This window comes from Oryctolagus cuniculus, chromosome 17 (assembly GCF_964237555.1).
Source record: "Oryctolagus cuniculus chromosome 17, mOryCun1.1, whole genome shotgun sequence".
Classification (NCBI taxonomy): domain Eukaryota; kingdom Metazoa; phylum Chordata; class Mammalia; order Lagomorpha; family Leporidae; genus Oryctolagus; species Oryctolagus cuniculus.
Window position 1 is genome coordinate 46,731,232 of NC_091448.1, and position 12,528 is coordinate 46,743,759.

Sequence of the window (12,528 nt, forward strand, 5' to 3'; positions counted from 1 at the left end):
GCCCCCGCGTGCCTGTTCATAGTTCTGTTGGTGTATGCCCAGGAGTGGGGTTGCAGGTCATGTGATAAATCCTTCTTTCACTCTTTGAGGAGCTGCCAGACTCTTGTCCACAGGGAGGGGCTGCACCATTTTACCTCCCCGGCAGCCGTGCACAAGGGCTCCCACGTCGCCAGTGCTTTGTCAGCACTTGTCATTCTCCATTTTTAAAATCGAAGCATCTTGATTTGCATGTCCCTGATGGCAGGTGATGCCAAACGCCTTCTAGTGATTTTTGGGCATTTTTTATTCTTCTGTGGGGAAATGTCTATTTTCAAACCCTTTGCCCATTTTTTAAAAAGATTTTTTGTGTGTGTATTTGAAAGGCAGAGTGAGAGAGAGATCTTTTGTCCACTGGTTCCCTCCTCAGATGGCCACAACAGCCAAGGCAGAGCTGGGCCAGGCCAAAGCCAGGACCCTGGAACTCCATCCAGGTCTCCCGTGTGAGTGGCAGGGGCCCAAGCACTTGGACCATCTTCTGCTGCTTTCCCAGGCACATTAGCAGGGAGCTGGATGGGAAGTAGAACAGCGGGGACTTGAACTGGCGCCCATATGGGGCTGGCAACTCTGGAGGAAGCGACTTAACCTGCTGTGCACCGCACGTGCCCCTCCCCACCCATCTTTAAGTTGGATTGTCTGTCATGTTGTTGTTGAGTTGTAAGAATTGTCTACGTATGCTAGATACCAGGCCATTAGAGCATTTATGGTTTGCGTGTTTCCTCCTATTCTGTGGGTAGTGTCTGTTCACCTTTTGACAGTAGTATCCTGCGATGGACAAAAGTCACAAATTTCGGTAAAGCCCAGGGTACCTCCTTTTCCTTTGGTTGGTCAGGCTTTTGGTGTCGTGGGAGAAATCACCGCTGGAGATTCAGGCCCCGAAGGCTGACCGCTCAGAGTTCCGAGTTCCGAGAGGTTTCCAGTTATCTCTCACTGGGGTTGCAGATGCGTTTTGAGGGCACAAACTGAGGGTCCAGCCCCCTCGTTGCCTGTGGGTGTGCCTTTAGCAGGTGCTCAGCAGGAGGTGACAGTCGGTTCTGAACCCCAGTCCAGACACGCCCCCCAGGCACGAGGTCAGGCACACTCACCATCCAGGACCCGCGGTGAGAGGTGGCAGTGCCTTGCTTGCGAGGTGCCGAGGAGGGGGCAGGGGCTTCAGGCTGGGGCTGGGGCCGGGGGGCGGGGATGCTGAGAGCTCCTGTTGGTCTGGGAGGCTGGTTTGGCAAGGTGGGGTGGAGCCTGGCCGTGAGCTCCCGGTGAGGACATCAGGCCTGATTTGGAAGAGTCTGGTGGCAGGGAGGGCTGGGTCTGTGTGGCAGCCTGGCCGCAAGGAAAGCCCTGAGGGTCACAGGGGCCTGCGGTCAGGGTGAGCACTGGGGCCGGATACTGGGGACGGGGCTGGGGACAGGGGCTGTCACTGATGACGCCTGGGCCTTCTCAGAGAGCGGTTCTTTTGGTGCCTTCTGCTCCATGGGTTTCTTGGGGACAGCACAGCGGCAGCAGCTGGTAGTCTCCCAGGCCCAGCCGCCGCCTGCCCCGGGAAACACTACCAGCTCACCCACTATGCGGTGCCATCCAGGCTGCTCTGGCCCAGGCAGCCCCCCGCCTTCTCAGAACACCTGTTCGGCCAGTTCTTGACCGACTCCCAGTTTCTGTGAGCTCCTGGCACACTCCGAGCGCAGGTGCGCAGTGGGTGCGTGGAGAATACCCCTTGATCAGTTGCTGTCCTCAGGCCCCACAGTCTGCAGCCAGGGCTCTGTGGGAGGTACAGTGGCCACAGGGGATGGGAGGGGATGACAGTTGTGTCATCCCCTGGGGCTGGTGACGAGGATTCCATCTGGTCAGCCTGCGACTGGTGCCCGGCGAGGAGGAGGCCCTGGCTGCTTTCCCTTCCCAGTTTGGTGGCGCAGGGTCAAGCCAAGCATGTGCAGGAGCATTTTGTAATGTGTGGGCTCCTCCTCCCAAAGGCCACCAAGACCCCTGGGCAAAAGGCCAGGGCTCCTGTCGGGTCACCTCCCTGCCCACCTTCTCCAAACCAAGCCGTGCGCCCCGTGGTCCCTTTGCACTCTCAGGCCTGCCGCTGGGACTGGGGCCTTGCAATCCCCACCGTGGTCCTTCCTGAAGGGCATCCCCACGTACTGGGGGATTATTAGCCCCTGCCAGGGGAGCCAGAGGTGTGCAGGGAAGCAGGCAGCTGGCTCCCAGGCAGTGTGGTGCTTGACCTTGGAGCTGGAACAGAGAAACGTCTGTTTGTGTTTCCATGAATGAGCGGGGACAGCTGGCCTGCAGATAGTGGGCCAGGCCAGCTGGAAGTTGCCGTGGCTGCCGGCTTTAAGCAAACAGCCAGGGCCAGGGTCCTGGGCAGAAGGATGGGGAGGGGTGGGGCCGGGCTGAGGAGAGGCACCTGAGAGCTGGTGTCCAGGCTGGGCTGGGCAGTGGCTGCAGGGACAGTGGCCGTGCGGGAAGCCGCCACGAGGAGCTGAGGACTGCCTGTGAGCGCGCCGGGATCGGGACTGCAGCAGGCAGGTGAGCGGCGAGGGGCGGTTTCCTTTGCAGAGACTTGTCTGCTTGTGGGGAGGTTCCCCTCGGGCTCCTTCAGTGAGCAGCTCCAAGGTGTGAGCGAGATCAGATTCCCTCTGCAGGAAGTCCACTCCCTGGGACTGTGCACAGCCGCACCCGCTGCTCTCCAGGAAGCAGGCTTTAGCTCTGCCCGCCCCTCCCACCCCACGCCCCTCGGAGCGCCTGTAGGGCACCCGAGGCCGGGGGCACCTGCTCACCCTGAAGACTGGATGTTATCTGTGAGCTAAATCCCAGTTCCGTCTCCTCTTCTTTTTGGGGCCATGGACTCCTTGCACAAGGAGCCGTGGAGCAGTTCTCACAATCGGGGGTCTGAGTACACAGACGAGACCGGGGAAGCCAGCTGGGCCAATGGGTGCTGCTGCGTGGGGGTGATCCGGCCTCACTGGGCCTCTGCACGAGTCTGCCATTTTAAAGCAGCAAAGACCGGAAGCGGTGTTTTGAGATTCCGGCACCATTGTACTGTGATAGGAAAACAGCTGTGGCTTTGGTGCCAGCAGTATGGCTTCCTATAGTCGTAATTAAGGGAAATAGAAAATTTCAGTTGCAAGTCAATGAACATGAAAATGCCACTTTCCGCCATCCACGGGAAGAATCCCGAGACAAGCAAAGACTGACTGAGGTGGTGTTCCTGAAGCTTCACTTTATACGAACCATGACTTCTCCCGCCCCAGAGTTTAGACCTCTCTCCTATGTCTCTGACCCAGGAGCCCCAGGGGTCATTTTTATTTAAAGATTTACTTTCTTTATTTGAAGGAGAGAGAGGAAGAGCTCTTCCATCTACTGGTTCACTCCCCAAGTTGGCAGCACCAGCTGGGGCTGAGTCAGGCTGAAACCAGGAGCCTGGAACTCCATCCGGGTCTCCCACACGTGTGCAGGGACCCAAGGACCTGAGCCACCTTCTGCTGCTTTCCCAAGTGCATTAGCAGGGATCGGGATTGCAAGCGGAGCAACTAGGACCCAGACCAACAATCTGACGTGGCATTGCAGGCAGCGGCTTAACCCACAACATTGAGGGTCATTTTAGACCAAGGTTTCAATGCCCATGTACTAAAGGACCCAGGGTGCGTGGTGTCCCCACCCACTTCCACCCACTCTCCAGGTAGGGCTCTGGCCCTCGTTAGCCCTGTGTTGTGGGTTGAGTTGTCTGCCCACAGCAGGTTTGGGGAGGTCCCGGCCTCAGCACCTGAGAGGGGGGACCTCATTTGGAAATCAGGTCACTGTGGATGTCGCTTGCCAGGACGTGGAGTGCCCAGCGTCCTCGTGAGAAGAGAGACACAGAGACAAGAACTCCTTGTGAGGACGAGCAGAGAGCTGGGCGAGGCAGCTGCCGGCCAGGACTGCAGACGCCAGGAGCAGGTGTGGGAGGGGGTCTTCCCTGAGAGAGCCCAGCCCCACTGGCACCTTGACCTTGGCCTCAGAGGCTCCAGAGCCATTTAAAGCCAGCCAGTGTGCAGTGATTTTCTGAGACTGATACTGCCCGGGCATGTGGGGAGTGGAGCCGGCCAGGCTGCCCTCCCTCCTGCCTGTGCCTCCGCGGGGCAGTCCTGGGAATCTGGTTCGGGAGTCTTGCCTCTGTGGCAGCCTTTCAGGACTGACAAGCAAGCTGTGCCCGGGGCCATGCAGACAGAGCTAGAGGCCGTTAGAATCCCAGGGCTGGCACTTGAAGCGAGGGGAAGAAGCAGGTAGCTCACGTCCTGTTCTGCCCGCAGGCTCTGCTTTGCATTTCAGTCTGGGAGTGAGGAAACAGCTTCAGGTAGACAAAGAGGCAGGCAGGGATTTGGGGCCCACCCGAGCGGGCATTTTAGGCCGTTACAGCTTCCCGAAGATTTACTTTCCTAGGCAAGAACAAAGACCCCACAGCATTCTGTGAGCTCCTGTGTGAGGCCGCGGTGGGAGAGGGGTGAGGTACAAAGAAAGGCCCTGCACCCCCACCCCCTGCCCGGGCCAGGGCCACGGGAGGGGCCTCCAGGTGTGCACCTGGTGCAGCCAGCGCTCTGCATGTCTGTGGAAGGAAGGTGTGGAACCGCACATGGCTGTTCCTGTCCTGCAGGGGGCAGTGATGGACTCTGAGCTCTGGGGCCCCGGAGGGAGGAGGGAGAGGCGCCATGGACGAGGTCACTCACGGGTCATCCAAATGGAAGGGCACAGGGGTCTGAGCAGGGGCGGGGGGTGTTCTAAGAGGAGGAGTCTGAGTGGGGGCTGAGACAAGGAGGAGTCGTCACTTCCCCACAGCCCTGATAGATCCGTGTTGTGTTCTCCACGTCGGCACTGGATAGTTAGATCGTGCTTTGCCGTGTCTGCCACTTGGGGCCATTTGTTATGCCTGCTCTCGCTGTGCTTGACCTTCCAGGTCATGGGTCACTTTTGACATTGACCCTGACATCGACTGCGCTATCTCATTGTTGACCGTTAACCCAACAACTGGAGTCCTTTCTAGATGGCCTGTGGTTTTGGTTGGTGTTGACCACTTTGTAGAGTGGGCCGGAGCTAAGACAGGGGGCTGGGCCTGTGGGTGGCCAGGAGGAAGAGGATTAAGGAGGCGGGGGCCGTGCTGTCCGCAGGCCTGGGAGGCTGGACGTTAGCCTGTGTGCCGTGTTGGACCTGTGAGGTTCCCTGTAGGCATGTCCTAGGCACTCTGCACCCCCAGAGCTGGGAGCAGCAGAGGCAGAGGACCACCCACCACCCCCAGAAGGGTGAAGGAGATGCCAGGAAGGGAAGAAGGGTGCTCCGTCCACCTGGGAGCTGGGTGAGGACAGCCGGCATCTGTCGGGGACGTGCAGAGAAAAGGTGACCTGATGAGAGGCGGGGGGAGGGTGGGTTTATGGGAGGGTGGGGGCAGGTGACACCATGGAGAACCTGGAGTGCAGCCTGGGTCCTTTCCCCTGTGGTAGTGGGGAGCCACTGAAGGTCATGGAGTAGGAGTCACACAGCCTGACCTGGGCTGTTAGGACCACCTGTGCAGCTGCCCCCGAAGGGAGCTGAGGGCCAGGGAGGAGGAGAGCAGCCCGGGGAGGAGGTGGGGAGTCGCCCCAGATCCCGAAGCCCGCCTGGTAGCAGGGCGGAGTTTTAGGGACGTTCGTCAGGCTGGCTTCCTCTGGGCTCCCGTCTTGTCTCCCGGATCCACACGGGCCCTGCCCTGTGCACACCCAGCCCGAGTTGCTTCCGAGCAGGCAGCCCCCTGGGGTTTCAGACGGGCCTTTGAGTGTCCTGTCTGGAGCCTTCATCCTCCCCACGCAGCCTGACAGGTGCAGGCCGTGTTGCTGTCTGGGCGCCCCTTATCTGGCTGCTGTCATCGTGTTTCCGTATCATAGTAACGGAGCAGATGTCAGGGCCTGTTGCTAAGGCTCCCTGCAACACTAGCACCTGGGTGCAGCCGGAGGCTCCGTCCTGACGTCCGCAACGCGCTGGCAGGTATTCTGTCCCTGCAGCCCGGCCCCTGCTCCCTCCTTTAAGCCCCCGTCTCCTCCCCTGTGGCCCTGGGCTCTGCAGCTCACAGTCTTGGGTTGGCAAAGGGCAGGGGCAGGTGTGCAGCCCCCTTTCCCTCCGTTGCCAGGCGGACGCGACTGACAGGTCCCAGCCCTGTCCTCACAGAGGCACTGGCTCCACTCCCACTCCAGTGCAGCTTGGCCTGGGTGCTTGGGGCGAGGCCTCTTCTCCAGTGCCACAGAGGCCACTTGCCTGGCTCTGGGCTCTCTCCTGAGCCCTGAGCCCTGAGCCCTGGCCCGTGGCTAGGATGGGGGGTGGGTTTGGCTGCCTGTGTGTCTCCTGTTTGCCTTTGCTGTCAGGGCCCCTGGCCACAAGTGGAAAATCACAGCGCAAAGCGTTCCACGTGGGGATTTGGCTGGAGACTGGGGCAGGGTTGGCTTCATTTGCCGCATGCCGTCTGGAGCCCATCTGTGTCCTCGTGGGAATGCTGCCCACCAGGGCCGGACACTGCTCCCGGTGGGGGGACATGGCTTTTGTTCTAGACTGAGGCCTCTCTGGCCAGCCCTGGGAACCCAGCCCTGCCCTCCGTGTGGACTGTTCCCTGCGGCATCCCCGCCTGCTCTCCTCCCTAAATCACTTCTTGTTACCATGGAGACGGTCTGTCCTGGGCACCACAGCCTTGTCACAGTCCCACGGTGCGGCTGCAGTGCTGGGAATGTGATTCTGTGCGGAAGGGTCTCACTCATGACTTCATCAGCCCTGGGTCTCCGGAGCTCAGGTCACCACCTGCCTTAGGCTCTGTGAAAGCTCACTCGTGTGTACCACACTGTGGGGGCTGTGTAGACACAGCTGTGTCAGCGAGAGTGTCCCTGAAGTGACATCAGGGCAGGAAGTGCCAGGGTCTACAGGTGGGCGAGATGAGGGCAACAGGAAGGGGCGCGGGCGATAAGGACTGGCCCGGTGGCTGGGATGAGGCTCCAGGGCGGGTGTCCGGCATCGGTGAGGGTGCAGGGTCAGAGCGGCGGCCCTCACCCTGCAGCAGAGCACCTCTGGCAGGACAGGGGCTGTGGGACCCGCCCCGGCCTCTCGGTCACATGGGGCTCAGCTGCCCCGAGCCTGCTGCGTTGTCAGGGAGGCCACAGCCTTGATTGAGGAGCCCCAGATCCAGGCAGCGAGGGTGGCCGTGCGCGTCCTGGGAACTCTCGGCAGACCTTCGGCCTGGAGTTCCGAAACACAGAATCTGCGCCTCCTGGGCTCCTGGCTTCCGCCTGGCCCAGTCTTAGCTGCAGTGGGTATCTGGGAAGTGAGCCAGCAAATAGAGCCCTCTCCCTCTCTCTGTCTCTTCTCTCTCTCTCTCACTCTCTCACTCTCTCACTTTCTCTGTCTCTAATAAATTAAAATTTTTAAAAATTGAGGCTGGTGCCACGGCTCAATAGGCTAATCCTCCGCCTGCGGCGCTGGCACACCGGGTTCTAGTCCTGGTCGGGGCGCCGGATTCTGTCCCGGTTGCCCCTCTTCCAGGCCAGCTCTCTGCTGTGGCCAGGGAGTGCAGTGGAGGATGGCCCAGGTGCTTGGGCCCTGCACCTGCATGGGAGACCAGGAAAAGCACCTGGCTCCTGGCTTCGGATCAGCGCACTGGGGGGTGAACCAACGGCAAAGGAAGACCTTTCTCCCTCTCCCTCTCCCTCTCCCTCTCCCTCTCCCTCTCCCTCTCCCTCTCTCATTGTCCACTCTGCCTGTCAAAAAAAATTTTTTGAAAAAGAAGAAAACCCCACCAGGGCACAGCTGCCTCCAGCAAACATTCTGTGGTGGACAATGCCGACAGCAAGGGCTGGGCCAGACTGCAGACTGAAATCAGTAGCCTGGAGGTCCATCTAGGTCCCCCTTTTGTGGGTGGCAGGGATCCAGTGCTTGGGGGCCGTTATTAGCAGGAAGCTGGGACTCGGAGCAGCGCTCTGATGCGGGATGCTGGGACGCTGGCACCGTGAGTGGGCAGCAGCTTAACCCGCTGTGCCACACGCAGCACCAGCTCTAGCGACGGACAGCTTTGAGTGGCTGGAACGCTACTGTAGAAAAGTTCTCAAAAATGTGTTTCCAAAACGTGCCCTGTTTTGTCCTCTGGAGACCTTGTCCTAAGGAAGTCGTCAGAGATGGGCGCGAAGGCTGTTTCTCAGGCTGTGCACTTCAGTGTTGAATTGCAAACCAGACAGGGAAAGAATAGCACTTCTGGATATAAGCTGTTATCCAGAATAATAAATTGCAATTGAAAAAAACCATAATTTGAAGATTTTAATAATGCAGGGAAGTACAACATGACGACAAAATAGTCAAACAATGCACAGAGCTCAGAACCCGATTTCATGTGAACCCTGTAACCCGACTACAGAGCAGAACTGGAAGGCAGTGTGCTGCCCCGGGCGTGATGGTGGTCGAGTTCAGGGTGCTTTTCTCTGGGCCATGGTACCCTGCAGCACCCAAGAGCCAGCACCAGGGTGCAGTGACTGCTCAGGGGCACGGCTTGCCTGCAGTACCTGCAGCAGCACCAGGGGAGGCTTGGATCCACCTCTAAGAATGGGTTTGTTTTAAGGGATCTGCCTCGGGAGCCTCCATCCCCCAAGGTGACTGCTGCACCCTGTGCCCCTGCAGTGGCAGCCCCCAGCCACTTGTGAGGAGGACTTGGCTTCCCAGCAGGCACCTGGTGGATGCCCCTGGGCAGGGAGTGGGCCCCATGCACCTGACCACAGCAGGAGGCATCTTGAGGAGCCAGCTGCTCAGGGTCACCAGGCTGCAGCGCCCCATGGAGGCCACCTTCTGCACTGAGCGCGTCTGGTGTGTCTGGGAGGGGCCATCTGACGAAAGGCAGTGCCATGGGACAGAGTCTCGGAGCAGCAGACCTGGGCCGGCCCCTGGGGAGGGAGGACGCAGGGCCCCCGGGGAGCGCGGCCTTCAGTGGGCAGAGCAGAGGGAAGTAGGAGGACCTCGCTGTCTCCTGCCCCCACCCACCCCTCCCCCGCAGCAGCCAGGACCTGAGCTCCTTGCACACGTGCACACGTGCACCCCTCTGCTCCAGCTCTCGCCCGTCACGGCCGGGAAGCTCCCTGTCACAGACAGACCAAACCCCAAGAGCACGCCTCCCTCGTCCAGAGGAAGTGACCAGAGGCCCCAGCCCTCTGTCCATAAGGCCCTGCCTCTGCCCAGCTCCGGGCCAGCTGCCTCCCTCCCCTGCTTCTTCACTCCCTGACCTCTTCCCTGGGGAATTCACACCCCCCCCCCCCCCCACACACACACACACACACACTCCTCCAGCAAACACTGTGTTTAGCAAAGGTGGCTCTTTGGAAGTTTTAAGGACCCCCTTTTGAGAGTGTGGGGTGTGGGGAGCAATCCGGACTAGACTAAGTTACTCGAATTAAGACTTATTCTATGCATCTGCTCTCCCACAATATGGCGCTGGGAGAGAAGTAAACAGCTTCCACACAGCTGCCTCCAGTTCAACTAATAAGCTGTAGGACTTGCTCCTGATTGGAGGAGAGCAGCGTACTCGGCGTGTGGGCAGCCGAGTTGGGATTGGCGGAGGAGGACTATAAAGGAGGAGAGAAACGGCATGCGCCAGGGAACATCTATGGGGAACATCTAAGGGAACCCGTGCAGCCCCCGAGAAAGCCGGCCGGCGGTGTGCCGCTCCCCTGCGGAAGTGGGGAATGTGGCCAGGGGGAACTGCCCTTCCACGGAGGTGGAAGGGATAGTAGCCAACCCGGGAAGAACCAGCAGCAAACCCGGGGAGGGCCGAGCAGACGAAAGAACAGCGCAGGGTCCTGTGTTGCTCCTCCACGAAGAGGGGGAGCGACAGTGGGGGCTGTGCCCTGCCCTGCCTGCTGGAGACCCACCCCCAGGAGGAAGTGTGTGTTGTGGGGGGGGGCACACTGTTTGGCAGGGGAGCCCCCCGGCGAGGCCCTTGTCTGAGGCTGGGTCAGGGAGCTGGAGGCCCGCTCAAGTGGGACAGGCTTGGAGAACCTGTGCTGGTCCCATCGGCGTCTCCTAAAATACTCCTCCTCCACGGTGGGACAAGGACAGCTTTCGAGGCGCAGGTGCAGCTGGGGCGGGCGCAGCAGTCCCAGAGCAGGGTCGGGACTTGGCCCAGAGGCGCTGCCCGGTGGCCCTGCCCGCCCAACCGTGAAGCTGTCATCTGCAGGTGACGCCCCCAGTGCCCCTTGCCTGCTGCACAGCGCTGGACTCCAGGCTCTCCTTGTGGGGCCTGGGGACATGGCTGCTGTGTTCTCCTCCCTGGACACACCTGTGGCAGGGACTCCGTTCCCCCGCCCCAGCCCCACTTCTCCATTCCCTGGCCTGCCACCCACGCCTGTCTCATGCAGCTGGCAAGTGGGAGCCCCGTGCTGGAACCACAGGGTGGTCGCTCAGCCTCTGCCTCTCCCCTCCTTCGGGACCAAGGCCCAGAGAAGACGATGCCCTTGCTCTCGGGCCTCTAGTGAGCTTCCCCCAAAGCCAGACGTTCACAGCCTTTTCCTCTCCGCCCGTCCCACGGTCACTAGCTCCTTCCTCTGTCCCACGGTAGAGGTGATGCGGCGTGGGGGCAGCACCCTGGTCAGGGCGCAGGCCGGCTCGCTGTATGGGTTTCCTCTGCCTCCTGGCCTCCCTCTCTTCCCTTCAACTGCAGGAGTCATGGTCAGGTTGAGAAAGAACAGAGTAGAGCAGGCTGTGGTGGCTGCAGGCTGACAAGCTGTTTTGGCAGAGGTTTTTACCAATGTTTTAAAGGAGGCTGCGTCCTTTTAAAGGACCCTTGAATGTCTGTTGGGGGTAGGGGGATGTCATTCATTTATCCCAGAGCTCCGGGCCCACCAGGAAGTAACCTAGAGGGGACAAAAGGGTTCGTTCCCTGGAGATTCATCTGGGGGCATTGGTTTGGAGCCCTGAAGGGTATCTCCGAGCCAGTTTCTGCTCCTCCTCCTGGGTGCTCCCCACCCATCTCCACTGCCAAGGAGCTGGAGGTTGGAGCCGTGTGGAGCTCCACACCTGGTACAGGAGCCTGTGCAGCAGGTGGGTCCTCCCTGAGGCACCCCTGGGACACCTGGCTGAGCACTGCAGGTTGGGCAGGCAGGCTCAGGGCTTGTGGAAGCAATGGTGCCCCCTGCAGGCCGGGGCGGGAGTAGCCTCTGAAGGCCTCTGTGATCTGCCCAGGGCGCAGCCCCTGCACATCCTGGAGACATCATCCCTTGTGTTTCTTGCAGCTTGGAAAGGACAGACAGGCTGCTGGGTTGTGCATTCTCAATGTTTACTTTGAGCAGAGTAATGTTTTTCACACCCACACGGGATGGTGTGACTGTGCCACTCACAAGATAACAGAAATTCAGCAAAGCAAAACCATGGTGCACTCAAGGCAGGAAGGCAGGCACTGGTATAATGTTGCCAGTGACCGTGTCACTTCTGACCCCATCTGTGTTTTCCAGGGCTGTACCTTAGCATCACTGGGGAGAAAGTCAAGAGATGGGGTCTGAGGAGCCCCCGCACCCCTAGGCACTGGGCCTGGCCATGGCGGTCTCCGTGCCTGGCTCTTTGGGCCCTAAGGTTATCCAGGTCTCTTTGGCCCACAGTGGAGTGTCAGGTCCCACCCGGAAGAGCAGGTGCTTGGGTGTGCGGAAGAGATAGAGGGACAGGCATGGTGAAAGTGGTGGGGTTGGTCTCTGTGTGGTCAGTGAGTGGCAGTCTGCACACTGCCCCCTGCTGGTCATCACAGAAATGGTGTGGTCCAGGGATCTCTAAGGGGGTCCATGAAGCCACAACTAATTTTTTTAAAGATTTATTTATTTTGGAGCTAGTGCTATGATGTAGTGGGTTAAGCCACCGCCTGCAATGCCAGCATCCCATATAGGTGCTGGTACAAGTCCCGTGTGCTCCACTTTCGATCCAGCTCTCTGCTATGGCCTGAGAAAGCAGCAGAGATGACCCAAGTCCTTGGGCCCCTGCACCCATGTGGGAGATCTGGAAGAAGCTCCTGGCTCCTGGCCTTGGGATTGGCTCAGCTCTGGACATTGAGGCCAATTGGAGAATGAACCAGTGGATGGAAGACTTCTCTCTCTCTCTCTCTCTCTGTGTCTCTCTCTGTCTCTCTGCCTTTCTTTCTTTGTGTAACTCTGCCTTTCAAATAAATAAATAAAATTTTAGAAAAAGATTTATTTTGAAAGTCAGAGTTAAAGAAAGAGAGAGAGAAAGACAGAGAGAGATCTTCCATCTGCTCATTCACACCCCAGATGGCCCCAACGGCCAGTGCTGGGCCAGGCTGAATCCAGGAGCTTCATCTGGGTCTCCCCCATGGGTCAGAGACCCAAGCACCGGAGCCATCTTCCACTGCTTTCCCAGGCCATTAGCAGGGAGCTGGATCAGAATGGAGCGGCTGGGACTTGAACTTGTGCCCACGTGGGATGCTGGAGTTGCAGGCAGCGGCTTTTCCTGCTTTGCCACAAAACTGGCCCC

At 59.4% G+C, this 12,528-nt stretch overlaps 1 protein-coding gene across 7 annotated transcripts in view; it reads left to right on the forward strand.

The window, feature by feature from the left end:
• RPH3AL (rabphilin 3A like (without C2 domains)) overlaps window positions 1-12,528 on the forward strand; it is a 129,296-nt gene that overhangs the window by 36,467 nt on the left and 80,301 nt on the right. The window contains exon 1 of one of the 7 annotated variants that reach the window (XM_070061176.1): window positions 2,405-2,559. The exons of 4 other annotated variants lie outside the window; for them this stretch is intronic. The gene's annotated coding sequence lies outside the window, so the exon portion shown is untranslated. Of the gene's footprint in view, window positions 1-2,404; window positions 2,560-5,738; window positions 6,025-12,528 lie in introns of those variants that run through there. 2 more of the 7 variants (XM_070061178.1, XM_070061177.1) reach the window with 2 other exon arrangements.